The following is a 17,612-nucleotide window of genomic DNA, read 5'->3' as shown; positions in this document are numbered from 1 at the left end:
CAGATATCAAATTATCAAAGTAGCGAACACAAATCAAACCAACATGATGAAAGTGACTAGATGAGAATCCCGTGTACCCTCAAGAACGCTTTGCCTATTATAAGAGACCGTTTTGGCCTGTCCTTTGCCTCCAAAGGATTGGGCTACCTTGCTGCACTTTTGTTACTACTATCGTTACTTGCTCGTTACAAATTATCTTGCTATCAAACTACTCTGCTACTTACAATTTCAGCACTTGCAGACATTACCTTGCTGAAAACCACTTGTCATTTCCTTCTGCTCCTCGCTGGGTTCGACACTCTTACTTATCGAAAAGAGCTACAATTGATCCCCTATACTTGTGGGTTATCAGAGAGTTCCGTCAGCACGACGGCGTGGTGACGGTGATGGTGATGTGATCCACGCAGGGCTTCGCCTAAGCACTACGACGATATGACCGGAGGAGTACACTACTAGGGAAAAGCCTAGTAGTAGTGCGGGTTTAAAGCCTACTAGTAGCGCGTGTCACCGCTACTAGTAAGGCGCTACAGCTATTCCTTAGCAGTAGCACATGCAACACACGCTACTGCTAAGACACATAGCCGCAGCGTGTGTTGTTTCCAGCGCTACTGCTAATCTAACTAGTAGTAGCGTGTTTCCGGTCTAGCGCTACTAGTATACTATTTTTCATTTTTTTTATTTTTAGTGTATTTATACGCCATTATACAAATTTTGGTACAGTACCAATTATGAGGTTGTTATATCATTATGTCCATAACAATGTGTGAAATGAAGGTGGATTAGGTTCAAGTGGAGGCAGCATGTGGTGCATTTCGAAACTATACTACTACTCCAAACTTGATCTAGTTTGGATTAGTAGTACTTTCGATGTGCACCACATGTAGCCTCCACTTGAATCTAATCCGCCAACACAAGCTATTTAATCACAATCATAGTCATTACCACCAACACTAGCTATTTAATCATCATAGTCATAGTGTAGCACATTATCATCTTCAAACTCATTCTAGCTAGCTAATCACCACCAACACTAGCTACGGTAGCTATCTAATCACCACCAACACTAGCTACGGTAGCTATCTAATCACCACCAACACTACCTAATAATAATCATCATAGTCATTACCACCATCACTAGCTATTTAATCATCATAGTCATAGTGTAGCACATCATCATCTTCAAAGTCATTCTAGCTAGCTAATCACTCCTGCTGCTCTCTCTCTCTCTCTCAGGTAAAATAGCATAGAACATGTGAAGCACTCCTGCTTCATCATATTGGAGCATGCAGATGAACCTGTCTCCTAATTATGGGCTGCGCTTCAGATTGCTGCCCTCTAGTACTTCTCTGCGATCCTTCCCAATATTGCTCCGGTCTTTGACTATTAAGACTTGCTCGCTTTTAGAAATCCTGAATGCACTAAAGTGCAATGTAGGATGTCTTGGCCGTAAGCTACCATGGACATGCGACCTTTAGTCTCGATCCAATGAGGCACAACTATCATCGGGAGTCCCCGTTGAAGAACATCGTAGTAACATACTTAGCAATGAAGTTTAGCTTAAAAATAATGTATGCAAAAGATGCACTAAGGACAAATAGTAAAAATCTTACCATCTTTCCTAAATAGATGTGACCATAGTTCAATACGAACACTATTGGTCGCACGTTTTGAGTACTAAGGTTTTCAAGTCCAGGAAAATAAATTGTCTTGATAGCATCAAGATCCTCAAGCCATGAAACATAATGACTTATCTCCTCGCAGTTTAGTTCAGCCCCGGGACAGTGGTAGGTCATGTCTACCAAGCGCCGGATGTGTTTTCTTGAATGGAAATAAGCTGTCAATAGAAATTAGTTGTCAACTATTTTTGAATAAACAATATCGAAGACATAAATATGTTTGAGAAATTCACATAATGGTAGAACTGGAGGCATCTGCACATCGACCCAGATGTCGATATTACCTTCAATATCATCTTCCAGATGAATATCAAAGGAGATAAGCATATCAGGCTTAGATGCATAAGCCTTGCATAGTGCTCTCCAATTTTTGCATTCAAAATAGGTGTAGGTGCCTGCATTGTATAATTTTGCGTCGAAAGTATAACCATGCTCGGTCCTAAAGTGAACTCTCTTTACCTCCATAGTTTCCATAGGACTGAAACCAATCTTATCCAAGATAAAAATTCTTGCATGGCAGGGGATACACTAGTAGAATAGTAAAAAATTAAAATTATAAGTTGAAGCAAATGAGGCAGAAGTCATGCTTAATTACGAAAAAAGACATGTCATTGTGACTTATTGTATCCACTTCGAAGGTCTCATCCAGCTTGATGCTGAAGCGCCTACCATCAACTAGGAAATTTCTGTCGCACAGGCCGCGCTCGACTTCGCAGTATTTGCACATACCGAAATTCTTTTCGTCGCCAGACATTTCATATGTTCATAGTTGAAACACTAATTGAAAATCGATCGAAGGCAACACTACTAGGGAAAACCTTATACACAGAACTTTAGCAGTATCGCTTGTTAAAAAGGGCGCTAGTGCTAAATAGCAGTACCGCGTGCAGGATAAGGGCGCTACAGATACAAACGTAGCAGTAGCGCGCCTAACTATAAACGCGCTACAACTAAAATTCTCACGACTAAGCCGATAAGCTACACATAGTAGTAGCGTTCTTGTTTAAACCGCGCTACCGCTATGTCTATTGTAGCAGCGCGTTTACGTAGAAAGGCGCTACTGCTACCGAAAAGAAAATAAATCGAACAACAAATAGAAAAGTAAATGAAAATGAAAGAAATAGAAAAAGCAGAAAGGAAAAAAATAAAATGTAAAGAAAAATAGATGAGAAAGGGAAAAAAGAGACAGGCTTAGCAGTAGCGCGTTTTGTGAAACGCGCTATAGCTAACTTAGCTATAGCGCACTTCCTTAACGCGTTACCGCTATGTTTCACTTGACCAGCGGTTTTCTCTCCACCCGGCCACCACTTCTCCCCCAAATCCCTCGCCCCCACTTCGCCGCCCCCTGATACGTCTCCAATGTATCTATAATTTTCGATTGTTCCATGCTATTACATTATCTATTTTGGATGTTTATGGGCTTTATTAAACACTTTTATATTACTTTTGGGACTAACCTATTGACCCAGAGCCCAGTGCCAGTTTCTGTTTTTTCCCTTGTTTCAGTGTTTCAAAAAAAGGAATATCAAACGGAGTCCAAACGGAATGAAACCTTCGGGAAAGTTATTTTTGGAAAGAAAGCAATCCGGGAGACTTGGAGTGCACGTCAGGGGATCAACAAGGAAGGCACGAGGCAGGGGGAGCGCCCACCCCCTGGGCGTGCCCTCCACCCTCGTGGGCCCCTCGTGGCTCCCCTAACGTATTTCTTCCTCCTATATATACCAATATACCCTAAAACCATCGGGGAACAGAAGAGATCGGGAGTTCCGTCGCCGCAAGCCTCTGTAGCCACCAAAAACCAATCGGGACCCTGTTCCGGCACCCTGCCGGAGGGGGGATCCCTTACCGGTGGCCATCTTCATCATCCCGGCGCTCTCCATGATGAGGAGGGAGTAGTTCACCCTCGGGGCTGAGGGTATGTACCAGTAGCTATGTTTTTGATCTCTCTCTCTCTCTCTCTCGTGTTCTTGATTTGGCACGATCTTGATGTATCGCGAGCTTTGCTATTATAGTTGGATCTTATGATGTTTCTCCCCCTCTACTCTCTTGTAATGGATTGAGTTTTCCCTTTGAAGTAATCTTATCGGATTGAGTCTTTAATGATTTGAGAACACTTGATGTATGTCTTGCCATGCGTATCTGTGGTGACAATGGGATATCACGTGATTCACTTGATGTATGTTTTGGTGATCAACTTGTGGGTTCCACCCATGAACCTATGCATAGGGGTTGGCACACGTTTTCGTCTTGACTCTCCGGTAGAAACTTGGGGCACTCTTTGAGGTTCTATGTGTTGGTTGAATAGATGAATCTGAGATTGTGTGATGCATATCGTAAAATCATACCCACGGATACTTGAGGTGACATTGGAGTATATAGGTGACATTAGGGTTTTGGTTGATGTGTGTCTTAAGGTGTTATTTTACTACGAACTCTAGGGCTCTTTGTGACACTTATAGGAATAGCCCAATGGATTGGTCGGAAAGAATAACTTTGAGGAGGTTTTGTACCCTACCATAATCTCTTCGTTTGTTCTCCGCTATTAGTGACTTTGGAGTGACTCTTTGTTGCATGTTGAGGGATAGTTATATGATCCAATTATGTTATTATTGTTGAGAGAACTTGCACTAGTGAAAGTATGAACCCTAGGCCTTGTTTCAACGCATTGCAATACCATTTACGCTCACTTTTACCACTTGTTACCTTGCTGTTTTTATATTTTCAGATTACAAATACTCATATCTACCATCCATATTGCACTTGTAGCACCATCTCTTCGCCGAACTAGTGCACCTATACAATTTACCATTGTATTGGGTGTGTTGGGGACACAAGAGACTCTTTGTTATTTGGTTGCAGGGTTGCTTGAGAGATACCATCTTCATCCTATGCCTCCCACAGATTGATAAACCTTAGGTCATCCACTTGAGGGAAATTTGCTACTGTCCTACAAACCTCTGCACTTGGAGGCCCAACAACGTCTACAAGAAGAAGGTTGCGTAGTAGACATCAAGCTCTTTTCTGGCGCCGTTGCCGGGGAGGTGAGTGCTTGAAGGTATATCTTTAGATCTTGCAATCGAATCTTTTTGTTTCTTGTTTTAGCACTAGTTTAGTTTATAAAAGAAAACTGCAAAAAAATGGAATTAAGGGTGCCTTATATGCTTCATCTTTTTAATGTCTTTCGTGAAAATAAGGATTCCGATAATTGTGCTCAAGTGCTAGAAGAAGAATGCATTAGAATGTTTGGCACTAAATATTTGAATGATGAGCATGATTGCAATGTTGTTAGTATGAATTCTTTGAATACCCATGATGCTAACGATATGCAAAGCCACAAGCTTGGGGAAGCTATGTTTGATGAAGATGATATTTTTTGTCCCCCAAGCTTTGATGAGCAAACTTACTATGATGAAAGCATGCCTCCTATCTATGATGGTTATTGTGATGACACATATGCTTTAAAGAATAATGATAACCATGAAACTTGTCATCTTGATCTTAATTTTCAATCACATGATAGTTATTTTGTTGAGTTTGCTCCCACTATTATCCATGAGAAGAAATTTGCTTATGTGGAGAGTAATAAAAATTCTATGCTTGTAGATCATGAAAAGAATGATTTATGTGATGGTTATATTGTTGAATTCATTCATGATGGTACTGAAATTTATTATGAGGGAGGAATATATGCTTGTAGGAATTGCAATAATATTAAGTTTCCTCTCTATGTGCTTAAAATTTTAAAGTTATGCTTGTTTTGCCTTCCTATGCTAGTTGATTATTGTTCCCATAAGTTGTTTGCTCACAAAATCCCTATGCATAGGAAGCGGGTTAGACTTAAATGTGCTAGTCATATTCTTCATGATGCTCCCATTATGTTTCAATTCTTATCTTTTATGTGAGCATCATTGAAATCATCATGCCTAGCTAGGGGCGTTAAACGATAGCGCTTGTTGGGAGGCAACCAAATTTTATTTTAGTTTCTTACTTTTTGGTTCTGTTTAGTAATAAATAATCCATATAGCTTATGTTTAGATGTGGTTTTGTGTTTTAATTAGTGTTTGTGCCAAGTAGAACCTTTAGGAAGACTTGGGTGAAGTCTTTATGATCATGCTGTAAAAAACAGAAACTTTAGCGCTCACGAGATTAGCTAAAACCTTTTACTGGAGAATTCTATTTAGTTGATTCTTTTTGCAGATGATTACTAGACAAATTCCTCAGGTCCACCAATTTATTTCATAATTTTTGGAGTTACAGAAGTATTTGAATGATACAGATTACTACAGACTGTTCTGTTTTTGACAGATTCTGTTTTCATTGTGTTGCTTGCTTATTTTGATGAACCTATGTCTAGTAAAAGAGTTTATAAACCATAGAGAAGTTGGAATACAGTAGGTTTAACACCAATATAAATAAAGAATGAGTTCATTACAGTACCAAAGGTGGTGATTTATTTTCTTATACTAACGGAGCTTACGAGTTTTCTGTTGAGTTTTGTGTTGTGAAGTTTTCAAGTTTTGGGTAAAGATTCGATGGACTATGGAATAAGGAGTGGCAAGAGCCTAAGCTTGGGGATGCCCAAGGCACCCCAAGGTAATATTCAAGGACAACCAAGAGCCTAAGCTTGGGGATGCCCCGGAAGGCATCCCCTCTTTCGTCTTCATTCATCGGTAACTTTACTTGGAGCTATATTTTTATTCACCACATGATATGTGTTTTGCTTGGAGCGTCATTTTATTTTCTTTAGCTTTGCCTGCTGTTTGAATAAAATACCAAGATCTGAAATTCTTAAAATGGGAGAGTTGTCGGGGATATACCCCGCGGTATGATCCGGCCGGAGTTATAACCCGGCTGGGACTTGGTAAACCGGCGGACAGTTAAGACGGACAGTTATGATAGACAGTTACGACAGATGGCTAAGATAGACGGTAAACCGGCTGGTGGTAAACCGGCAGGAGTCAAGTCAGATGATAACCCGACAGGTGTTAAGTCAGTTCATAAACCGGCAGGAAGTCATAAACCGGTAGACTATCATAAACCGGCAGACCATCATAAACCGGCAAACAGTGATAACTGGGTTGCGAGGGGTTATGAAGCCCGAGATGTTATGAAGCCCGAGACGTTATGAAGCCCGAGATGTTAAGAAGCCCATAAAGAGAAATCAGAATAGTTAAGTCTTAAGTCCGAGGTGGACTCTACATGTAACCCGCCCCTTCAACTTATATAAGGAGGGGCAGGGCTCCCCAAAGAGGGACAAGCAAGAAGAAACAATCTCTAGGACTAGACACAACTAAGAGAGCTGGTTTACGGCGACTCCCTCGTGATGATAATGAGACCTAGCCACAAACAGCATGTAGGGTTGTTACCGGATGATGTTTCCCGGGGCCCGAAGCTGTCTAAACCCTTGTCTTGTGTTGTGTCTCTTGATTCTGCTCAACCCCTCTCAAGCTACCACATAGATGCGTTGGCCTCGCGACTAAGTCCTGACACTAAGGACATCTGCCGTGACAATTCCACGACAGTTGGCGCCCACCGTGGGGCGAGCGCACGGTGGTGTTGAGTCCTTGAAGGGATCTCTCCAAGGGATTGAGAAGTTCGCAAAATTTTTGGGTGAAGAAAGATTCAGCATGGAAGGATTCATATCAACTACAGGTTGATCCGTCAAGATCAAAGAAGTTTTTAGCGGTGGCATATACAAAATTCAGATGCAAAAGAAAAACTAGGGTTTCAGCTTATGCGCCGCCGCACGTGTTTGTGGCGATCGGTTAAGTCAACAGATCGATGTTAGCTGCTGGGACTAATCCAAGACTAATCGGCATAGATCAACTACTGCTACTTGTCCGGTTTAAAAAAACGGAGGAAGGGCCACGACCCGGGAGCAAGTTGTACTCATATTTGGGCTCCTTCATTGACCCGCCGCGTTGTTGACCTTTCCTCGTAGCCAGCTGGTAGCTGGCCTCTGCCTTCGCCGACAGCCCGTGACCGCTGGTACGGCCTCGAGGCTTCGACTCCGCTTCAGCCCGCCTCCGTCGCCGTGGTTTCTGCTCCAAAATTATTACTCCAAAACGCCCCATTCGTCGCCTAACTCGCCAAGGAGCTAGCCCGATCTAAATCAACTTCGACTCTGTGACTTCACTCCGAGTTGCCCTCGGCCTCATCTCGCATTGGCACGCTCCTGCCATGGCTGCGCTAATGAACCGCCTCCATCCCTGGCGTTGCCTCAAACCGATTCGCGTGCTATTCCGAAGAGTCGCTGCCGCCATGGTCGCCTGGAGCGCGTCCCCGAGTCATTGCTGACACACTCCAACCCGGCTCTGGCTCGCCGCTCTGAGCGCCCTCTGCCGGTTTACAATCCGTGCAATTCACGCTAAGGCGCCGACCGCCGTCGTCGCTGTCTCTCGCTCTGACCTTGAGCCGCCCGCGTCCATTGCGAGCCTCCATCGCTGCGCCTCGCTCCGGCCTGGAAACGCCCTCCAAGCCGCCTTCGCCACTGGCCACGGCCGCGCTGCCATGGCTTCTACTTCAACCCGCCGCCGGGTGTTGACCCGGACTGCTGCCCCTAATTCTCCACTACGGCCTTGATCCGCCGCCTTGAACCGCTCTCGCCGGGCAGTCTTGCTCCAACACTGAGACCCGCCGGCCGCACCTACCGGGTTATCCGAGCAACCGCACTAAACCGCCCTGGCCGAGCGGCCTTGTCTCTGCCTCGTGGTACTATGAAAACCGCATGCTTCACTGATGCGCCCTACAAGCTATCCTGCTCCTTCAGCGCGCCGTGTCGCCGGTCTTTACCCACTCCTCGCCGGTTTACTACGGTTGTGTTATGTCTTCCATCAACCTGCTACTGCGGGTTGCCATAGCCATCTCCGCCGGTGCTGTCTCGCCCTCACGGCTTCTTCGCTCCACCCACCATCGGAGTGTCACCGGTCTACCCCTCCGCTGCGGATTCGTCGGGGCTCTCCAAGCCGTCTCCGCTGCTAAACCACCGTGGCCTCCGCCGTGTCGGCCCGTACGTCGGCGTTATTCTACTGTGCTCGCTACTTCAGACCGGCGCCCCCGAGCTGCCACCTCCAAATCGCCATGGACCACCATCCCGCAACCTTGAGTCGGCCTTGCCTTTTTTGAACTTCCAGGCCCCCCTGCTTCTACCATAACCCGCCGGCGGGTTGTATCTGCCTCACCTCGCCACCACCGGAGCCATCGTCTGTAAGCACCCCTCCTCTCTCTCTCTCTCTCTCTCTCTCTGACGCATAGCACAAACATTGGACATACTAACTAGCTAGGTTAACTAGTTTAATTAGGTTAATTTTCTAGGTTAGTGCAAAAATGTAGTTAGGGCTTTCACAGAGAACTAGTTAGGTTAACTAGTTTAATTAGGTTAATTATCTAGGTTAAGAAAAAAAATTATTTAGGGCTTTGACAGAGAACTAGCTAGGTTAACTAGTTAAATTAGGTTAATTATCTATGTAAACTAGGTTAACTAACTAGCTAGGTTAATTTGGTTCGTTAGGTTAACAAGCTAGGTTAACTAGGTTCGCTAGGTTAGAGGAAAAATTTATTTTCGACCACTATTTTTCTAGGAAAAGAATTTAGGCAAGTTTTATTTTAAAGATGATCCCTTCCTAGACTTTTATTGTTGATTATATCTTTTCATTGAAGTGGTCATGTTATATCTTTTCATTGAAGTGGTTCGATTGCGCCCAAGTGGCCTTTTGTTGTTTCCAGGGAATGAAGCTGAGTGGCCTATGTTTTGCCGGCATGTTGATTCATTTCTGTTCCGGCAAATTTCAGGTTCTCGATTTGTCCACTTTTTAGCAAAGGTCATGCCGAAATTTTCCGTGAATTTCGGCATGACTTGTGCTACAAACTAGGACATATCGAGTTCCCGGGGTTTGCCGCACCGGGAAGGAGTCAGCGTTCCTGCAAAACATAGGCCTTTTTATGTCATTATTCATTTTATTAGGTCTAGAATTAATTGACTAAATTTAATCGTAGGAAACATGGCTAGCAACGATGAAGGACAGGGTTCTGGTTATTGCGACGACGTCTACCTAGCGGCAGACGAATTTTTGAGCCTTGCCGATGATCAACCGATGTTGTTGCTGGGCCCACCGGTCATATCGGGGACTGAGACCGAGACGCAGACCGGTGCTGAGAGTGAGACCGGCGCTGAGACTGAGACCGGCATCGAGACCGGCGCTGAGAGTGAGACCGGCGCTGCCTTGGGGAGCGGAGCCGGTGTAGAACCGAAAGCAAAGAGGCAACGGCTTCCTAACAAACTCAGGACTACTAGACTAGTGGTCACGGAGGTGGACGACGGCAATTTTGAGCCAAACGCGCCCGAGGAAGCGTGCGCGTGCTACGGCAATCAAATAGGCTGCATCTTACGGACAACCGCCACCATCAACGATGAGAAACTACAGAAGATAGATAATATGAGGCCCTCCCTCCTAAAGAAGCTGCACCAGATATTCTTGTTCCCGGGCCGGAATGAAAAGGATTATAAAGATCCAGATAAGGACCCGTCAATGAAGAAGATAAACAAACACGCCATGAGCAAGTTTAGCGACGCGCTGGCCGCCTGGAAAACAAGGGTGAAAGCAAGGATCATCGACAAAAAGGAACCCTACTCCGAGATTGTAAAGCATAATCCGATAATCACGGCAGAGCACTTTGAAATATTCAAGGCGGCTTGCGAGGCCGAAGCTGCCAAAAAAAAGTCGAAGTACATGAAGGGGCTTCAACAGAGGAACATTGGGTGCCACCACTTCGGAAGCCGTGGTACGGCGGGAAGAGGTGCATATGGGCCAAGGAGGATGCAGAAGCCGCGAGTCTGGGCATCCCAGACCCCTTGGCGGAGTTCACCGTCCCGCAGGAGCGTGACGTCCATAGGGCCCAGCACCGCTGGGACCCAGTGAAGAAGGTTTTCGAGACGAACGCGGTCACGACGGAGTTCATGAGACTGCTGGTAATTTTAGTTTCTGATCAATTCGATTGCACGTTAGTCATATTTGTAAACGATCCTTGTGCCTTTTGCAGAGAGAGCAGCACAGGATTCCGGCCGAAAGCGACTCGCCGTCTGAGGCGTTGGCGAGGCCCAAGTGGGACACTCCATTCAACCGGGCGTTGAACATATTGAAACGACTCCCGGTGGAGACTCGACCGTCGTATAGACGCGTGCACGGTGTCAGAGACGGCGCCACGTGGAAGAAGTACTACCGTGAGACCACGGAGGAGAGAAAGGAAAGACGGAGGTTAACTGAAGAAAATATCGACAAGAAGGTTCAGATTGCGGTTGAGAAGAAATCATCTCAGACAGTCGCAACAGCGGTAGCTGCCACAAAACAGGTGGTTGTAGATATGTCTACTTCCTTGGTTCCGGCCATTTTCAATCGGACCAGGCAAAATCCGGAAAAAATGCAGCGGACTTTCCCCTTGCTGACTTCTTGGGGAGCAGCTCGACTAGCGTTGCACCAGCACCTGCAGCTGCACCTGCTCCCGCACCTGCTCCGGCACCGGACGTGCTCGGCGGTGCTTCGTCTTTGGCTGAGCTCGACGCCCTCACGATATCTGTCACACCGGCCCCCTTCAATAAATGTATAATCTCCCATTTTCGTTGCCTTTCGGATGTCTCACGTCGTAGACTTTTCTTTGCAGGCCAACGAAACCCCGTGCACCAAATTGTACACCATCGGTGACCAAAAGGTGGACGTGGGGAAGGCGACGATATTGAAGCCGAAGGAACCATTGTTCCACAGCCGGCCGATCCCCCCGAACGTCTTCAAGGTTTTCATGGCCAGTGTCAAACCGGGCCATGAGAATTTGCCTCCTCTGATACTAGTGGGGGATGACGACGAGACCCCGCGGCGGCTTGGTGATTGTTGCAATGGGTGGGTCCTGTTGTGGCCAAAGAGTCTGCTTCGTCTGAAGGCGGACGGGAGCACACCCACGAGCACGCAGTTAGGTATGAACATCAACACCTCACCTACCCAATTAGCGTCGGCTGTCGTGCTGGGTGATAGCGGAGGGGCTGAGGATAAGGCTAAATTAGTCGTTGGTAGTCGCCATAGATGAGGATGAGGATGACGATGGCACTCAACAGTATGTCTATACTGGCGCCTACTTAGGGTTTGAGCGTCATGAGTCGGTGCCTGAATTGCCGTCTCCGGAGGCTGAACGTATTATGGACGACCTTCCGGTAGTAAATAAGTCTAGGAAGAGATCGAGGAAAGGCAAAAACGCTGATTCTATGATCCAGCCACCTCAGCAGCCTCGGGTTCAAGACCGTATAGATATCCCCGGTGCGGATAAATGGCATATCCCCGGTCAACCAATCCTACCTGCAGCAGCGCTAGGGGCCAGATTCGACGATCTAAGGAGACTTCATGATGATGTGCTACGGATAGAGAAAGGCCTCATCGCCTCGAAAGATCCAGGATACCCACTCTACGTGGTTAACGTTCCGTGGGAATTATCGTACGTCAACACATTCCCCGCGGAGAAGTTCTTCCTTCGATTCGATTACATATTCGACATGTTTCATGTGAAGAAGCTGGATTTTACGTTTTGTCCGCCTTTATGCCTTGCACATGAACTACATCATCAGGGTTGAGCAGATACCTCATATCTGTGTCGCTGACCGTACTTCATGCACGAGGGCTTCTTGGGAGTCTGCGCAAAGCACCGTGAATACGCGAGGGAATACATCGTCAATTTCATGCTCACCAATAAGGACAAGGAGGCGATTCTCATGCCTTATCATCCCCTGTAAGTCATCCGCGCGGATATCCTTCCTTCGATTTCAATCATTCATTTGCACGGTGGAGGCTAATTAATTTGAGGTGTACTTATTTCGTGCAGCGGCGGGCGCGCCGTCCTCATCATCCTCTACCCCCGATACTCCCACGCTCTTTACTTGGACTCATCAAAGAACATTAACAAAAAGGATTACACCCACATCAAGGATGTTCTCGACAGTGCTATGTTTTACTACGACGCACGGGGTGGAGAGGTCAAGAACAAGAAGAGAAGGGACGGCAGGCCCGCCTTCGGCCATAAGACCGACTTTTGCTGCATCCAGCAACCGAGTGATTCTCTTAATGATGGATTCGATGTCCTACACCACATGCTGGAGTACAGACGGGATCACCAGAACCTTCGCATGTCACCTACATCCGGTGATGCCCATATTCTACAATGGGCAAAGAACGTAGGAGATATCGAGGATCATCGACTTTGAGCTAAGTTCTATCACATCCAGCGCGAACTTTCCCAAATCATCATGAAGGAGGTCGTCGGAAAAACAGGGATGTTCTACGAAGAAGGACAAATTTCGCGGGAAGACATCCGAACATGGGTAGCCGCTCAGCGTCTCAACCTGAAGCCTTTCACTAGGCTCGGGGACTATCTCCCTGACTTGGATGGATGGCACGACATGTTGGAGTGATTGTCGATATATGACAATGTGTCCGTTTAGTCCATACTTTCTGTATGACGAAACTTTGAGTTATGCACGACGAAACTTTATTTGTGATGTAATTAAACCGTCCTCCTTGACTAGCGACGATCACTCTAGTTAGGGCATTTTGGGTACGATCAACTTTGTTATTTATGCTTATGATATGTTGCTTCTATTTTTGCCAAGTCTATCTCTTTCTGTTGCTCAACTATATATGTTGCATATCATCGACTCATGTGACGATGGAGGTGCATAGATCATCGATGGCGAAGAAGTGCTACGCCAAGAGTATTTATACGACGAGTGGCCGGAGTGTCAGGCCTAGGTGTACCGGTTTCCTGTTTCCGAGCGACAGGCAGTAGTTAGTTTAGGTTCACGCTAATGCGAGAGAGGGATATGAACTCATGTACTGCATAGTTCCGCTCTCATTCAAAGTGATAGCTCTTCTCGCGTATATCATTGTTTAGATGGATAACGATGTAGTTGCAAGTAATCAAGACTTGTATCGCTATTTTCGAGATGATGACGAGAGACCACTTTGTGTTGGATGATGATTATGATGATGACATGATTTGATGAGACTATTTGTATGTATATGCTATGATTACATTTGTATGTGTATGATATGGTAAAGATTATTGTATAAAGCCTATTCAAATACAAAACAAATATGCAGAAAAAAAAACTAATAAAACTAGCAGTAGCGAGGGGAACAAAGTTAGCAGTAGCGCTGCCTTACCAGTAGCGCTTCCTGCTAAAAAGCGCTGCAGATATTAGCAGCAGTGCTCTTCACTAAAGCACGCTACTGCTAGCCATGTATAGCAGTAGCGTGGGACGACAGGCGCTACTGCTACACGTTAGCTGTAGCGCCTTATCAGTAGCGCGTCGTCCCGCGCTACTGATAGGCAAAATACCCGCGCTACTGCTAGGGTTTTCCCTAGTAGTGCAACAAGCAGGAAACTCAACACACAGATCACTATTACTCAATATGCAATGGGTTGACTTTAGGTCTGTCGAGTCTTCCTTCCTAAACTCTCATCTCACGTATATGGTGGGCACTCCCTCTCTGATATTGTGACCGTCGGTGATGGTCGCTACTTCTCCTTTCCCTAGTGCATTACAAATATCTAGGACAAGGAAAACAAGGAGAAGCGACCCCCATGACAACAGTCGGCATTCTTCTTCTCTCATATATGGTGGACACTCCCTCACCGATTTTTCGACCGTCGATGATGGTCGCAACTCCTTCTTCCCCTAGTACATAACAAAGGTCTAGCATAAAGAGAAGAAGGAGAAGCGGCCCTCACTGATTTTTTGGTTGTGATGTATGGAGCCCCGACAGACTTAAAGTCAACTCAAAATGTCGTTTGATTCTCTTACTAGCAAATCCAGGGCACTCGATATTTCCTACATATTCTAGCACAAGTCATGCTTAAATTTACAGGAAAATCTGGCATGACCTTTGCTAAAATAGGACATATCGAGCGCCTGAAATTTGCCGGAACGGAAATGAATCAACACTCCGGCAAAACATAGGCCACTCGGAAATGAATCAACACTTCGCGCATGAGCATAAACTGGTGCTCATTGCATTTCAATGGTTCAATATTGACAAAAAATTTGAATATATCTTATAACCCGAACACTTCATTTGGTTAAGAAGCATGACTAAATACCCTAGTTTACTTTATTCAACACCGAGGAGTGTAGAAGGAGGAGGTGGACTTTTAGCTCACCGACTCGGGTGTAGATGAAGTAGAGGTAGCTCGGATGACGATCACTCCAAGGAGACACGACTCTACAAAGCCTGCATATTCCACCGAGTAAAATTTTAATTAGATCATCAAATCTCATATAGCATTCTTTGATGACAAAGTGATAATGACATAAATTCAACTAGTTCTATTAATTCAACTAGTTAAACTAAGCACTTACTAAAAATAAACTAGTTCCATTAATTTTCTTACTAAAAATAAACTAGTTCCATAGTAAAATTTTAATTAGATCATCAAATCTCATATAGCATTCTTTGATGACAAAGTGATAATGACATAAATGCAACTAGTTCTATTAATTCAACTAGTTAAACTAAGCACTTACTAAAATAAACTAGTTCTATTAATTTTCTTACTAAAAATAAACTAGTTCTATAGTAAAAAATTTAATTAGATCATCAAATCTCATATAGCATTCTTTGATGACAAAGTGATAATGACATAAATTCAACTAGTTTTATTAATTCAACTAGTTAAACTAAGCACTTACTAAAAATAAACTAGTTCTATTAATTTTCTTACTAAAAATAAACTAGTTCTATATTAAAATTTTAATTAGATCATCAAATCTCCTATACCTAAATTTTCTTACTAAAAATAAACTAGTTCTATTAATTCAACTAGTTCAACTAAGCACTTACTATAAATAAAAATAATTAATTTTCTTACTACAAACAGTAAAAAACTACATTATACAAGAACAGTACAAAAAAGTTTAGGGTTTAGGAGAGATGGAGGGAGGAGGGGTGGGAGGAGGGAGGAGGGAGGAGGAGGGAGGAGGGGGCGACCGGAGGAGGACTGGGGGGAGGAGGAGGAGGGAGGAGGGGGCGGCCGGAGGAGGAGGGAGGAGGGGGCGGTCGGAGGTGGAGGGAGGGCGCGGCAGGGAGGAGGGAGGACGAGGAGGAAGGAGAGAGGAGGATGAGGTAGGAGGTGGGATTACCTTAGTGGAGGAGGAGCAGCAGCGTCAGCGGCAGCGGGCGACAACGGTGGTCGGTGAACGGCGGCGGCGGACGACGGGGGGTGCGGGGGAGTGAGAGTGGAGAGGGAGAGTGGGGGTAGCCGGTTGGGGAAGGTAAAGTTGAACTTAGCAATAGCGTGGGATATGATAAAGTGCTACTTCTAAGTTCAATAGCAGTAGAGCGCAGCGCTACTACTATACATAATATGGTGGCAACGTCGTGGCATTTTTAATGGTAGCGCGTTTTGTCCCTAGCACGCTGTTGCTACTTGTATAGCAATAGCGCTATTCTTCTACACGTGCTGCTGCTAAATAGCAGCAGCACCTTATTTTAGATCGTGCTGCTGGTAATATTCTGTGTATAATGTTTTCCCTAGTAGTGGTAAACTGTGGAGGGGGCACCACACACGGCTAAGAGAACAATTGATGCGCCATGGGGGGAGTCCTACTAGGACTCCACTCCTAGTAGGATTCGCCCCCCCCCCCCCCCTCCTTCCTTCCAACGGAGAGGGGAAAGGGGAAAGAGGGGGAGAGGGAGAAGGAAAGGGGGGCCGCGCCCCCACCCCTTGTCCAATTTGGATTGGGAGGGGGGCGCGCGCCACCTCCTATGGCCTGCCTCCCTCTCTCCACTATGGCCCATGAGGCCCATTAACTTTCCCGGGGGGTTCCGGTAACCTCCCGGTACTCCGGAAAATCCTCGAACTTCTTCGGAACCATTCCGGTGTCCGTACATAACCTTCCAATATATCAATCTTTACCTCTCAATCATTTCGAGACTCCTCATCATGTCCGTGATCTCATCCGGGACTCCGAAAAAACTTCGGTCAACAAAACACATAACTCATAATACAAATCGTCATTGAATGTTAAGCGTGCGGACCCTATGGGTTCGAGAACTATGTAGACATGACTGAGACACATCTCCGGTCAATAACCAATAGCGGAACCTGGATGCTCATATTGGTTCCTACATATTCTACGAAGACCTTTATCGGTCAAACTGCATAACAACATACGTCATTCCCTTTGTCATCGGTACATTACTTGCCCGAGATTCGATCGTCGGTATCCTCATACCTAGTTCAATCTCGTTACCGGCAAGTCTCTTTACTCGTTCCGTAATGCATCATCCCATAACTAACTCATTAGTCACATTGCTTGCAAGTCTTTCAGTGATGTGCATTACCGAGAGGGCCCAGAGATACCTTTCCGATACTCGGAGTGACAAATCCTAATCTCGATCTATGCCAACCCAACAAACACCTTCGGAGACACCTATAGAGCATCTTTATAATCACCCAGTTACGTTGTACGTTTGATAGTACACAAGGTGTTCCTCTGGTATTCGGGAGTTGCATAATCTCATATCAGAGGAATATATATAAGTCATGAAGAAAGAAATAGCAATAAAACTTAACGATCATTATGCTAAGCTAACAGATGGGTCTTGTCCATCACATCATTCTCTAATGATGTGATCCCGTTCATCAAATGACAACACATGTCTATGGTCAGGAAGCTTAACCATCTTTGATTAACGAGCTAGTCAAGTAGAGGCATACTAGGGACACTCTGTTTGTCTATGTATTCACACATGTACTAAGTTTCCGGTTAATACAATTCTAGCATGAATAATAAACATTTATCATGATATAAGGAAATATAAATAACAACTTTGTTATTGCCTCTAGGGCATATTTCCTTCAATCTGCACATATAAAAATACATAATTCTCAACAAGAGGC

Source organism: Aegilops tauschii, chromosome 2 (assembly GCF_002575655.3).
Source record: "Aegilops tauschii subsp. strangulata cultivar AL8/78 chromosome 2, Aet v6.0, whole genome shotgun sequence".
NCBI classification, from domain to species: Eukaryota; Viridiplantae; Streptophyta; class Magnoliopsida; order Poales; family Poaceae; genus Aegilops; species Aegilops tauschii.
Note: the sequence above shows the minus strand (reverse complement) of the source record.